General features: G+C 49.0%; 1 long non-coding RNA gene across 1 annotated transcript; it reads left to right on the top strand.

Annotated features, from left to right (window-relative positions):
* The first annotated feature begins 3,414 nt into the window (after window positions 1-3,414).
* Window positions 3,415-4,241, top strand: LOC113992085. The gene is made up of 3 exons (XR_003542147.2): window positions 3,415-3,564; window positions 3,678-3,876; window positions 4,198-4,241. It is a non-coding gene; the product is annotated as an uncharacterized LOC113992085 (long non-coding RNA).
* The last annotated feature ends 8,642 nt before the right edge of the window (window positions 4,242-12,883 follow it).

The raw sequence follows: 12,883 nt of genomic DNA, 5'->3' as shown, positions 1-12,883 counted from the left end.
TGGACGTCCAAGAGATGGAAGAACAGATGGAAGTTGATGAGGTGGATGAGATCGAGGAGATGGAGGTCGACCAGTAAGATGAGGAGGAGAACATGGTGCTGGGATGAGGACAGTCCCCCAGCAGCACGACAGGCACGTACTGGCCATGCCCTGCCCCGGGGTCACCTGCTGGGTGTGCCAGGCTGGGGGCACAGGGAACACCCAGCAGGGCCCGACTGCACTGACCGTGCCCTTGCTTTTCTTCCAGGACTGACGGACCTGCTGGCCATGGCATCGGCCATGCTGTACATATGTTTTTCATTTTTTCCTGTAAATATGTTGTATATTATTCACTTTTTAAGAAGACTGTAGTTTGGATAGAGAAAATAGTTTAAGAAGATAGATTTTTTAATAAGAAGATAGTTTTTTCATAAGACAATAGCTTTTTTAAGAAGATAAGTTTCCTTTTAAAGAAGATAGATTTTTATTTAAGAAGATAGTTTTTTATTAAGATGATAGTTTTTTTAAGAAGATAAGGTTCCTTTTTAAGAAGATAGTTTTTTATTAAGTAGATATTTTTATTTAGAAGATAGTTGTTTTTATTAAGAAGATATTTTTATTAAGAAGAGAGTTGTTTTTTCAAGAAGATAATTGTTTTTAAAAGAAGAAGATGGTTTTTGATATTAAGACTGTTGTCATCAAGAAGACTCTTGCTTCTGTAAAGAAGAACACTGGATTTATTAAGAAATTTGGAAAAAGTCAATAAATTCTGTACACGTCTCTGATATGTTGTTGGTTTATTGCCCTTCCGTAAATACATGTCAAAGATTCTTGTTGTTCCATGGGCCCTTAGAATGTGCCCTCTCAGCCCAGACCCCCCCGTGTCCTGGGCTCATCCCCAGCCCTGGGGGCAGCAGGGCAGGGGGGGTTGTGCCGCTCTGCTGCGCTCTCAGGAGACCCCACCTGCAGTGCGGCCTCCAGCTCTGGGGTCCCCGACACAACAAGGCCAAGGAACTGCTGCAGCAAGGCCACACCAGGCCAACAAGGGGCTCAGGGACCTCGAGCACCTCCCCTCTGCACACAGGCTGGCAAAGTTGGGGCTCTTCAGCCTGGACAAGAGAAGGTTGTGTGGAGACCTGGGAGAAACCTTCCCGTCTGGGAAGGGGCCTCCAAGGAAGCCGGAGGGTGACTCTTGGTCAGCAACTGTAGTGACAGGACAAGGGAGAATGGGCTCAAACTGACAGAGGGTTAGATTTTTATGTTAGGAAAGTATTGTTTCCTGTGAGGGTGGTGAGGCCCTGGCAGGGGCTGTGCAGAGAGGCTGTGGATGCCCCATCCCTGGCAACATTCAAGGACCACTTGGAAGGGGCCCTGAGCAACCTGGACAGGTTGGAATAAGATGATTTTAAGGTCCCTCCCAAGCCAAACCATTCAAGGATTCCATCATTCCATGATCCCCATCCCCACTGCTGAGCGGCCCCACACCTCCTGTGACATCACAGCTGCCAGAGCTGTGCCCGTGTTCCATGGGGAACTGCCAGGGCCCGGCGACGAGCACAACGCAGCCATTCCCCTGCTGACAGTGAACCGTCAGCAGCTCCCATTGCACCCTCGTCAGGTGATCCCTGAGAGACCCGTGAGTCCTGGACTCAACCTACTGTCTGGAGTTCAGCAGCCATCCCAGCAGGATGGGCAACCTCCTCCCAGTCAAGGTACGGAGCCAATCCATGCAGGTGGGAAACCCCTGACTTCCCAGGAGGGCTGGAGCTCGGTGGGGCTGGTGTGGGACAGGGACCCCTCTCTGAGGTTGTGCTCCCTTACACAGACTGCCGGAGATACCGAGGAAGAGATGGATGTGGATGTTGTGGTGGATACTGAGGAGATGATGGAGGTGGACATCCAAGAGATGGAAGAAGAGATGGAAGTCGATGAGGTGGAGGAGATCAAGGAGATGGATGTGGACCAGCAAGATGAGGAGGAGGACATGGTGCTGGGATGAGGACAGTCCCCCAGCAGCACGACAGGCACGTACTGGCCATGCCCTGCCCCGGGGTCACCTGCTGGGTGGGCCAGGCTGGGGGCACAGGGAACACCCAGCAGGGCCCGACTGCACTGACCGTGCCCTTGCTTTTCTTCCAGGACTGACGGACCTGCCGGCCATGGCATCAGCCACCTGTACATATGTTTTTCATTTTTTTCTGTAAATATGTTTTATATTATTCACTTTTTAAGAAGATTGTAGTTTAGATAGAGAAAATAGTTTAAGAAGATAGATTTTTAATACAAACATAGTTTTTTCATAAGACAATAGATTTTTAAGAAGATAAGTTTTCCATTAGAGAAGATAGATTTTTATTTAAGAACATAGTTTTTTATTAAGTAGATATTTTTATTTAGAAGATAGTTGTTTTTATTAAGAAGATATTTTTATTAAGAAGATAGTTGTTTTTTCAAGAAGATAATTGTTTTTATTAAGAAGATGGCTGTTGATATTAAGACTGTTGTCATCAAGAAGACTCTTGCTTCTGTAAAGAAGAATACTGGATTTATTAAGAAAATTTGGACAAAGTCAATAAATTCTGTAGACTTGTCTTATATGTTGTTGGTTTATTGTCCTTCTGTAAATACATGTCAAAGATTATTGTTGTTCCACGAGTCCTTAGAATGTGCCCTCTCAGGCCAGACCCCCCCCCCCATGTCCTGGGCTCATCCCCAGCCCTGGGGGCAGCAGGGCAGGGGGGGTTGTGCCGCTCTGCTGCGCTCTCAGGAGACCCCACCTGCAGTGCGGCCTCCAGCTCTGGGGTCCCCGACACAACAAGGCCAGGGAACTGCTGCAGCAAGGCCACACCAGGCCAACAAGGGGCTCAGGGACCTCGAGCACCTCCCCTCTGCACACAGGCTGGCAAAGTTGGGGCTCTTCAGCCTGGACAAGAGAAGGTTGTGTGGAGACCTGGGAGAAACCTTCCCGTCTGGGAAGGGGCCTCCAAGGAAGCCGGAGGGTGACTCTTGGTCAGCAACTGTAGTGACAGGACAAGGGGTTCAAACTGAGAGAGGGGAGGGTCAGATTTGATGTTAGGAAAATATTGTTTCCTGTGAGGGTGGTGAGGCCCTGGCAGGGGCTGTGCAGAGAGGCTGTGGATGCCCCATCCCTGGCAACATTCAAGGGTATGTTGGATGGGGCCCTGAGCAACCTGGTGTGGTGGAAGGCTGGACATGTTGGAACAAGATGATTTGTAGGGTCTGTCCCAAACCAAACCATTCAAGAATTCCATCATTCCATGATCTCCATCCCCACTGTGGAGTGGCCCTGGACCTCCTGTGACATCGCAGCTGCCAGAGCTGTGCCCGTGTTCCATGTGGAACTGCCAGGGCCCGGCGACGAGCACAACGCAGCCATTCCCCTGCTGACAGTGAACCGTCAGCAGCTCGCAGCGAACCCTTGTCACCTGGTCCAAGACCACCCTTCACCCTGCTCCCATTGGAGTGTTTTCAGGTGATCCCTGCTCTGTCCGTCAGTCCTGACTCTGCCTGCAGTCGGGTCTTGTGATCCATCCCAGCAGGATGGGCAACCTCCTCCCCGTGAAGGTACAGTGCCATTCCATGGAGGTGGGAACCCCCTGACTGCCCAGGAGGGCTGGAGCTCAGTGGGGCTGGTGTGGGACAGAGACCCCTCTCTGAGGTTGTTCTCCCTGCTGCAGGCTCAGAGAGACAGCGAAGAAGAGATGGAGGTGGACCCTCAGGCAGATATGGATGAGATGATGGATGTGGATGTTGAAGAGAGAGTTGAAGAGATGGAGGTGGAGATGGAAGTTGATGTGGAAGAGATGGAAGTAGATCAGGAAGATGAGGTGGAAGACATGATCTTGGGATAAGGACACAGCACCCTATCAGCAGCAGGTGAGGCCCGTCCTGGCCGTGCCCTGCCCCGGGGACAGCGGGTCACCTGCCGCCAGGCTGGGGCTGGGCTGGGTGGCCCCGCGCAGGGACACGGTGCCCCGTGCCCTGGATTGTGGCGGCACAACCCCCAGCCCCGGCCTGCCCTGCGCCTGCTTTGGGCCACACAAGCCCCGTGCCAGCGCCTGGGGCCCGGCTCCCATCCCCAGCCGGGCTCAGGCCTGGCGCCAGAGTCCCGCTGGGCCCAGCGTGGGCCAGGCTGGGGGCACAGGGAACGGCCAGCAGGGCCCGACTGCACTGACCGTGCCCTGGCTTTTCTTGCAGGACTGACGGACCTGCCGGCCATGGAATTGGCCACTCTGTACATATGTTGTCCAAGGTGCTTCCTGTTTTTTTGTACATATGTTCTACATTTTTGATATTTTAAGAAAATATCTGTTTCTGTAAAGAAGATAGTTTTTTTATTAATAAATAGATTGTTTTTATAAGAAGATAGTTTAATTAAGAAGATAATTTTTTATAAGAAGATAGTTTAAAGAAGAAGATTGTTTAAATAAGAAGATTGTTTAATTACGAAGATAGTTTTTTATAAGAAGATAGTTTAATTAAGATGATAGTTTTTTTAAGAAGACAGTTTTTTATTAAAAAGATAGTTGTTTTAATAAGAAGATAGCTGTTTTTAATAAGAAGATAGTTGTTTTTTAAGAAGATCGAAGACTTTTTTTTATTAAGAAGATTGTTGTTTCTATAAAGAAAATAGTTGCTTTTTAAAGAAGACTGTTGGTTTTTTAGAGAAGATTTTTGGTTTTACTGAGAAGATTCTTGATTATATAAATATTTGATACTGTAAATCCATTCTGTATAGCTTTTTACTGTGTTGTTGTTTTATTGTCCTTGTGTAACTGCGTTGTCTGGGGGTGCTGGCACGGCCCCCCCGGGCTGGGGGTACCTGTGCCCAGAGGGGTCCCCCTTGGGAAGGTGGCGGCCCTGGGCACTGCTGGTGTTGCTGGGCTGGGGCAGAGCAGTGTCCCCAAGAGCAAAGCTGTCCCCAGCACACAGGGGGGTCTGACATGAGCGGCCCCTGCAGAGCTGCCCCAAAGCAGGCAGGAAAGCTCCTGCTGCCCTTCCTGCTGCAGCCAAAGGGACTGGTGGGGCGAGAGCCGGGATCAGGCCCCAGGGAGGCCAAATGCCAAGGGATGCCCCGAAGGCCATGGCAGCCTTGGGAATGGCTGGAGGCAGGATGTGGGGAGAAAGTTTTGGAGCTGGAGGGGCTGATGTTTAAGGCTTTGAAGCTCCAAGCACTCTGGGCTTTGTTTCCCATCCCCATGGCATTGCCCTGGGCCGTGGAAGAGCCCAAAGCCTGGCGAGGGATCCTTGCTCTGCCCGGATTCCTGCTGCTGGCAGCGGGCACGGGCCCATGTCCCCCACTTGGGGGGGCAGCACAGGCTGTGTTGGGGAGTGGCTGGGGGACATGAGCGTGTCCGACGAGGTTTTTGGGGGTGTGTGGGTGGTTTTTCACCAGCACAGCTGAGCTCTGTGGCTGGGCTGGGCATCCCTGAGCTGAGCACAGGCCCCGGGGGGTCTCTCACTGGATCCCCTGGCTTGGACAAGCTGCCCTAGTTCTACAGCCTGGTTTGGTGTGAGTGTCCTGAACCAGAATCCTGCTGAGAGGAGAAGGGTTAATGGGAAAAGAAGTTTCAATGAAGCCTTTCTGGGCTTGGTAAAATTTGTTGGAATGATATGGTGAATATTCCCTGTTGCCCTGGAAAAGCCAAAAGAGTCTTTTGAGGATGGAACTGAAAATGAGTAAAGTGGCCAGAGAAGTGGATGTTGCCCAGAAGTGGTCATTGCCCAGCAAGGCAGGGCAGTACTGTGCTCCTGCCCTCACACACCATGAGAAAAGTGCTGGCTGTGCTGAGTCTCTGCCAGGACATGATGGGGTTGCCTGGCACGGCTCTGCCTGAAGCCCCCCTCACTTGGCTTTGCTTGGCAGAAGAGAGGTTACCTTCACCATCTTGTGTTTTCTGCTCGCAGAGGGGTGTTTGTGAGGGGCTGTTGGAAAGCAGATTAATGAGCAAGGCATTAAGAATTAAACCAATAAAATCCTCACAGTAAGTAGGGCTGCTATCAAGTGGTGTTCCTGAGGGAGATAATATCCCTTCCCCCTTCATTTCGTAATAAATCCATGATGATTAATGCTATTACAGTGGGAACACTATTATTACAAATAGACTGATGATGGCAGAGCTGCAGCATTAATAACCCAGGGTATTACTTAACTAATTAGCTGCTGTTTTCAACAGGACTGTTATCCAGATGCATTAAACTGAGCCTTGCATTGCAGTGTTCCCTGGGCTGTCTTCACTGCAAGGAGAAGAAATGAGAAGCATTTCCTTCCTCTTGGCCAAAAGCCACCCCCTGTGGCACATTATTTAGTGGAGGTGCCCCTGGGTTGGTGCCACCTGTGGAAGCCCTGGGACACTGGTGGTGGAGTCTTGTGGTGCTGGAGACCAGCAGCAGTCAAAGGAGGGAGTGGAACCAGGACCTGGGATCTGCAGGGGCTCTTCAGCCCTCCAGGGCTGCCCATGCAGGGGGCACAAGAGGCCACTGCAGCCCTCGGCCATCTTGAGAATGTGCTCATCCCTCCTTGCAGCTTTATGGCTTCAGAGCTTCTCTGAAGGATTTTCCAACACCTTTTTTGCTGCTTTTCACAGACTTATAGAATCATTAAGGTTGGAAAAGCCTTCTAAGATCAACAAGTCTGGCTGTTCCACCAGCACTGCCAAGCCCAACACTAAACCATGCCCCCAAGTGCTACATCCACAGGGCTTTTAAATCCCTCCAGGGATGGTGACTCCACTGCTGCCCTGGGCAGCCTGTGCCAGTGCTTGACAGCCCTTTCCATGAAGAAATTTTCCCTGATCTCCAGTCTAAACTTCCTCTGGTGCAGGAGATGGAGTGGGCTCTTCTCCTCCTCCAGCCCCCCCATCCCCATCCCCTGCTCCTTCTGGCACGAACGGATCCTGACACGGCCGGAGGGCTCTTTTTTCATGCCTTCAAATTAACACCTACTTAAAATTCAGATGCAAATAAATTTTTAATTTCCTTAATTAAAATTATTTCCTCGTTAGATCTGAGTAATGGGATTTGCAGAACAGAAGTAATGGGATGTGTCTGGCTGCAGCAGAGCCAAGGCTGGTGAGCACAGCGAGAGCCTGGGGGAGGTGGGGCCGTGTCTGGGGAGCTGGAGTGAGCCAGAGCTCAGCATCCCTCAGGCCTCCAGGAAGTAAAATTCCCGCAAGTGGGGGCCTAAAATGATATCACAGCAGCCCCTGGTTTTGCAAAGGTTGAGGATGAGGATGGATTGCTCCCACAGCCCCCTCTAAAACCCAAAGTGAGGTCCCAAGGGGGCTGATCTGTTCTCACTTGCACTGTGGGGGACCACAGGAGTCAGGATCTGGGGAGAATGTGGAGGAAGATCATCCCAGCACCCCAACAGTGGACGGGGTGAGCTCCCTCCTCATGTGCTGCTTTGCCCCCAAATGCTCCTGCCCCAGGATAACTCTGGATTTTGGATTCAAAGGCTGGTTTTCTGTGCTGGTGAGATGCAGGAGACCCATGTGTCAGGGCTCACGTGTACACGTGGCTGTGGAAAAAAAAGGGGAAAAACATGATGATGATGATGATGATGATGATGATGATGATGATGATGATGATGATGATGATGATATAAAATGCTTTTTATGAGCTCTTGCTGCCCTTACACACCCCAGTGCTGAGTCTCATGGATGGGAGATGCTGTAGGAAAAAGATGGATTAGATCCACTCAGATCTGGCTGAAAGGTTGTTGAGTGAAAGCACAGACACTCCAAAGCCTCCCTGCTGCTCTGGCTACACATCTCACATCCCCTCCCAGTCTCTCCCCTGTGCTGCCTTTGGAAATTTTTCATGTATTTATTTAAATTAATAATAATTTACCCATTAAAATGCTGCAGATCAGTGGGTTCCTCCTGAATGTTGTGCTCCAGAGGGTTCATTACCTGCTGTGTTTGCCCCTCTCACAGCATTGCTGGGAGGTGCAGGACATGAAATGATTCATACAGATCCTTCCACTTGTGCTAGTCCAGCCTAGAATAATTCAAAACCAGCTTCATAAACCACTTATTAATTATTACTGAAGTATTTATGCAGCAAAGAGGTGCTTTTGTTTGACTTGTTGGGGTTTTTTTACCAGCATTTGCTGCATTGACAAGAAAATTTTGACTGTTTGATGCGTCCTCACTGCAAGAACATCCAAACCTTTGGAGCCTCCCTTCCGTGCCTGGCTGAGGTTTGGCCAGAGCCTCTCACTGCAGCCCCTGGCCTGACCACAGTGTGTTTACCTGCTCCCTCAGCAACGAGCAGGTATCCTAATTAATCCTCATTTCCAGCAGCAGCTCAGAGGAGCTCCAGGATGAGCACAATGCTGTTTGATGCAGATGAACTGTGCTTTGGTGGGAATTCAATTACACAGTTTTTCCTCGCTGAACACAATGCATTTGGACGATACAGGAGTTTTCACTGCTAATGAGATGCATTTTCACCCCTGTGAAGTCTGTATTTCTCCGTGCACTTAGTGCACAGGATCCACATTAATTACAGTTTCAGTGGAGGAAAACCCACAGAGTTACTACCTGCATTTTACTCCTGGTAATAGCAGTTCCCTTGAATTGCCAGGAACATTATGGATTCACTTCCAAGCCACATTTTATACCAAACAACTTGATTGTGATAGCAGGGAGAAAACAACTCTGCTTCCCTTCAGCTGCTCAGTCTGGTGCTATAAAAGGGTCATTTATAGTGAGGAGATGAATCTGATGCATTCAAGGCAGAACATCCTCAGAATAAAAGCATTTATGGAAGTTTTTTTAAGAGGGTTTTGTAAGACATATGGGACTCGAGGCCAAATTAAAACAGTGGCTGATGGGCCCTCACAGATTCCCCTGGGAGGGGGTCTGGGGCTGGCTGGAGCCCAACCCCATGGGACAGCACCTGGCCCTGCAGCCAGAATGGGAAACCACAAGTGTTTTATCCCAAGGAATAAGCACATTTATCCTTGCATTTCTTCTTTTTTTACTGTTTTTTTGAGAGTTTTCAAACTCCCAAGCCTGGCAGTGGGGAGTTTCCCTGATACTCCTCCAACAAAAGTTGTGCACTGGGGGAGGTCCCAGTTGCTGCAAGCCATGGTAAAAAAACCACATTTTGGCCACAATTTTTGTCTCCTTAGTTGTGTTTATCTCCTCTGTGCTGTTTGTCTGCATCTCTGGAGCGTGGTCCTGGTGTGGCAGGAGAGCACTTCCAAGGAGTATTTGGACAACGTTCTCAGGGACATGGTGGGATGTCCTGAAGTTGGATTCCATGATCCCTGTGGGTCCCTTCCCACTCAGGATATTCAATGAGAGCAGGCAGCAGCTCCTGTGGGTGGGAGATGCCAAATTTTGAGATGCAGCAGCATTTAGGAACCACAGGGCTGCATCCAGCTGGGGAGCACAGAGCAGCCTTGGGGTCACTCCAGTGCTCGGAAATGAAACGGAGCTGGGCCTAAAGAGTTAACTCTGAATACTGATCCGGGGACCCTCCTGCTCAGAGGAATGTAATGCTTAGCTAGAATGTAGTGCTGACCTAGAGACAGAAACCAGGGCTTAGGGATCAGATGGTACCGTACACCAAAAGAACGCTCACACACCTACATGAATAGAGATAGGGTAAGAACACGAATAGATAAGGGGCAAAATAGGGGCTTGAGTCCAAAGTCTTGCAAAATTCACCATGGAGTCAGCAAAAAGCAAGAAAGTTGAAGACTTCAGCAGAGGAAGAAGAGTAAAAATATGACCCCGTGAGGCTGAAGAAACAGGAACGACCACCAAACATCACCCCAAAAAGACAACTCCATCCCAGACTCCGCCTATTATGAATATTATAACTAGATGTTGCAATGATATGAATATGTATGTGAAGATGTTGTAATCCCTCATAGAAATTGCATATAATCTTTTCACTGAGAAGGCAGAGCAAGTTTGCCCAGCGCAAGCTGGCTGCTCTGCAACGTTGCTGAAATAAATACCTTGCTGTTTAAAGGCTAAATTCTGTCTCTAAACAGTTCTATTGCACCTTTTTGGGCATCAGAAGCACCGACCTCATGGGTTTGCAACCTGTTTCGTTACAGCCATTTCCCTTTCTCTGCTGAGGGACTGAACAGACAGCTCAGAAAAAGGCTCCCCAGGGAAGGGGTGGAGTCACCAGCCCTGGAAGTGTTCAAAAAACAAGCAGACGTGACTCTTGGCCATATGGTTTAGTGGGAATGGTGGTGTTCAGTCGAAGGTTAGACTTGATCATCTTGGAGGTCTTTTCCAGCCTTAAGGATCCTGTGGAAAGCTGGGCAGTTGTGAGCTGTGTGTTTGCTGAGGAGTTAGCAGCAGTAGCACTGCAGAGATATTTAATAAAAGACTGACTAAACGTGTTGTGGCACGTTGTACAAATCACTCTGTGACCCTCATTTAATGCTGATGCCTCTCCTGTTAATAGCTGGGAATCATTTGTAGCTTCTTTAATCCATCCTGGCAATGGGCATGGCATAAAATAAAAACCGTTATTTCTGTTAATCATTCATGTCTCTATTTACACCTCTCCTCTTGTTTAAAGCTCCCTTCCCTCGCAGGAATTGAAATTCTCTGAATATTGGGTGTTAAAAATGTAATATCATGCACAAAGTCTTGGCTTCTCAAAGGAGCAGCTGTGCAGGAGGGGGGGACACACCAGGATCCAGGGCTGCTGTGGCAGAGGGGCTTTTGAAAATGGGTTTACAGGGAGTAGTGGGGAGAGAAATACTTGATTTCTATATCCAATTGAGTATATTTTGGGAAAAAGCAGTGAGAAGGATCTCATCCCACTTTTCCCTTCATTCCTTTGCAAACTAACATGGCTATTTTTCCAAAAAAGCTTCTTTTTCATCTTCTTCTTTTTTTTTTTCTTCCCCTCATTTCATACTGGTCATTAAAGCAAAGCCAGAGCTCAGTCTGTCGTGCCCATGGTGCAGCTCCCTGTCTGCTGACAGCTCACAGCAAGAGGTTGTTTAAGGGGAAACCTCTTTTCCTAGAGCCCTGAGCACCTCTGGTGTGGGGGATGTTTCGGGAGACAAGTGGGCAGGTGTCAAGACCTCAGAAATCTGAATCCTTTTGAAAACCAGAGCTGTGTTTCAGTCAGCTAAGCCCTGGTGCCTGCTCTGCTCTGCTCTTACAGAGGTTGCAGTGCCAGTGGGGGCAGCCTCAGGTACTTCCAAGTGGAAAAACAACAAGAGGGTTTAAAAAAATTAGAAGCTCGTGGTCTGTTTTCTTCCTCCCTGGTTGTAAATGCATCTGAATTGTGTTCTTAGAAAATGTACTGGTTTACTGACTTGAGGAATCGTTAAGCACCAGTCTCTGCAAATCCTGGGACTCCAGGAGCCAGGGCTTCCCAAAATGCAGAGCCAGGAATAAAAACAGGGTGCAACACGCTAGATGGAGCTGTAGGATAACTGGCTTTCCTTGGCTGCCCAGCTCCTGCTCCTCCCCAGCAGTGGAAAGCACAGGAGGGAACCTGCTATAGGTGACCTGCGTGGGGACATCAGTGGCCACCCTGTCCACCCCAGCAAAGGCCTGCAGATGCTTTAGGCTGATCTTGTTTGCTGTCTGCTGGCTGGGTTGGCTCCCTGCAGAATAAAAAAACCAAAAATGTGAAATCCCAGCTCCTCTTTGCCCCTTACACTAAGAACCACCCCCCTGGTCAGCCCCACCATGCCATCCTGCTTGGGAAGTGCTGGTAGATCTTGCCCTCAGCTCGCTTGCTGCTGGCACCACCTGAATCTTTGTCCAGCATACTTCTGTCTGTCTGAGCAAAACAGGGGCTGCTGAAGACGTTGTGCAGCTCAGGGATGAAAACTGAATGAAGGGGAGCTCACTTCAGATGTAAAAATATGGAAACACTGAGAAGTAGTGGGGAAAAAGCAATAAAAACTGAATCTGGAGGGTAGAGATTTCACTGCTTCTTTAAATAAAACTTGCTAGCGGGTTCTTTTGGTTCAAATTTTCCTTAAATCTTGGTAGGCAATTGTGAGGGTTCAGTGGTAGCTGGTGGGAAGTATTTGGTTTGGTAATTAAAGGGAAAGGAGTGAAAATGCACCAGGTGAGTGGTTGTGGTGGAGCTTTCCAACATTTCTGAAGTTCTTGGGTTCTCAGTGAGATCCTTCTCTCCAGGCAGGTGTGTTCCCAGGAGGGGTTTTACTTCAAAATCCGTTTAGAAATGGCACTAAAACCTCTGGAAAGACTCACAAAAAAATAGACTGTGATTATTTTTTTAGGTGTTCTGGGTACAGTGCTACTGAGAGTTTCTAGAAATGGAAGCATTGTGTATTAAATGAAGGTTATGTGTGGATGTACGGAGGATCCCCAGTAATCTGTTCTTGGAATGGGGTGTCTGTCTTGTTTATGGAGTTTCTAGTGTTCAGTATGGCCCCTAAGGATGAGAGTAGGACTGGATAAAGCAGGCTTTGCTCTCTAAGAGATAAACTATTCCTGTGAGGAGCAGGGAATTGTGTCTCAGCTCAGGCTCTGCTTCCAGGTGAAGCCCCAGGTCCAGCTCTGTGGTGGGTTTTTTGGATCAAACATTGCTAATTTCGTGGCCATTTTTGTGTGCCACTGAGAACTTCCATGGAAACTTGTCACCTGGTGACACCTTTAATGGAGACCATGCCCTGGACAAGGAGGAGGGAGGAGGGAGCTGCTTCTTGGGTGAGGGCTGGTGACCACCTGGCTCTGAGCAGGGCTGGGGATGGTCCCACTCTGTGACCTCCCTCTGGGTGCTGGTGAGGAGGAGCCAGCAGGTTTTTTAGTTTGGACAAACAGCAGGTTGCCTGTGCCTGGGTTGGGAGTTTGGTTGAGGTTCTGCTGCTCAGATCCTGCCCTGCTGCAGGTGGAGATAGGGATGGAAAGGGTTG

Source organism: Pipra filicauda, unplaced genomic scaffold (genome assembly GCF_003945595.2).
Source record: "Pipra filicauda isolate LSUMZ 115617 unplaced genomic scaffold, ASM394559v2 scaffold464_size512166_pilon, whole genome shotgun sequence".
In the NCBI taxonomy this organism is placed as follows: Eukaryota; Metazoa; Chordata; class Aves; order Passeriformes; family Pipridae; genus Pipra; species Pipra filicauda.
This window is presented reverse-complemented; position numbering and strand designations above follow the sequence as displayed.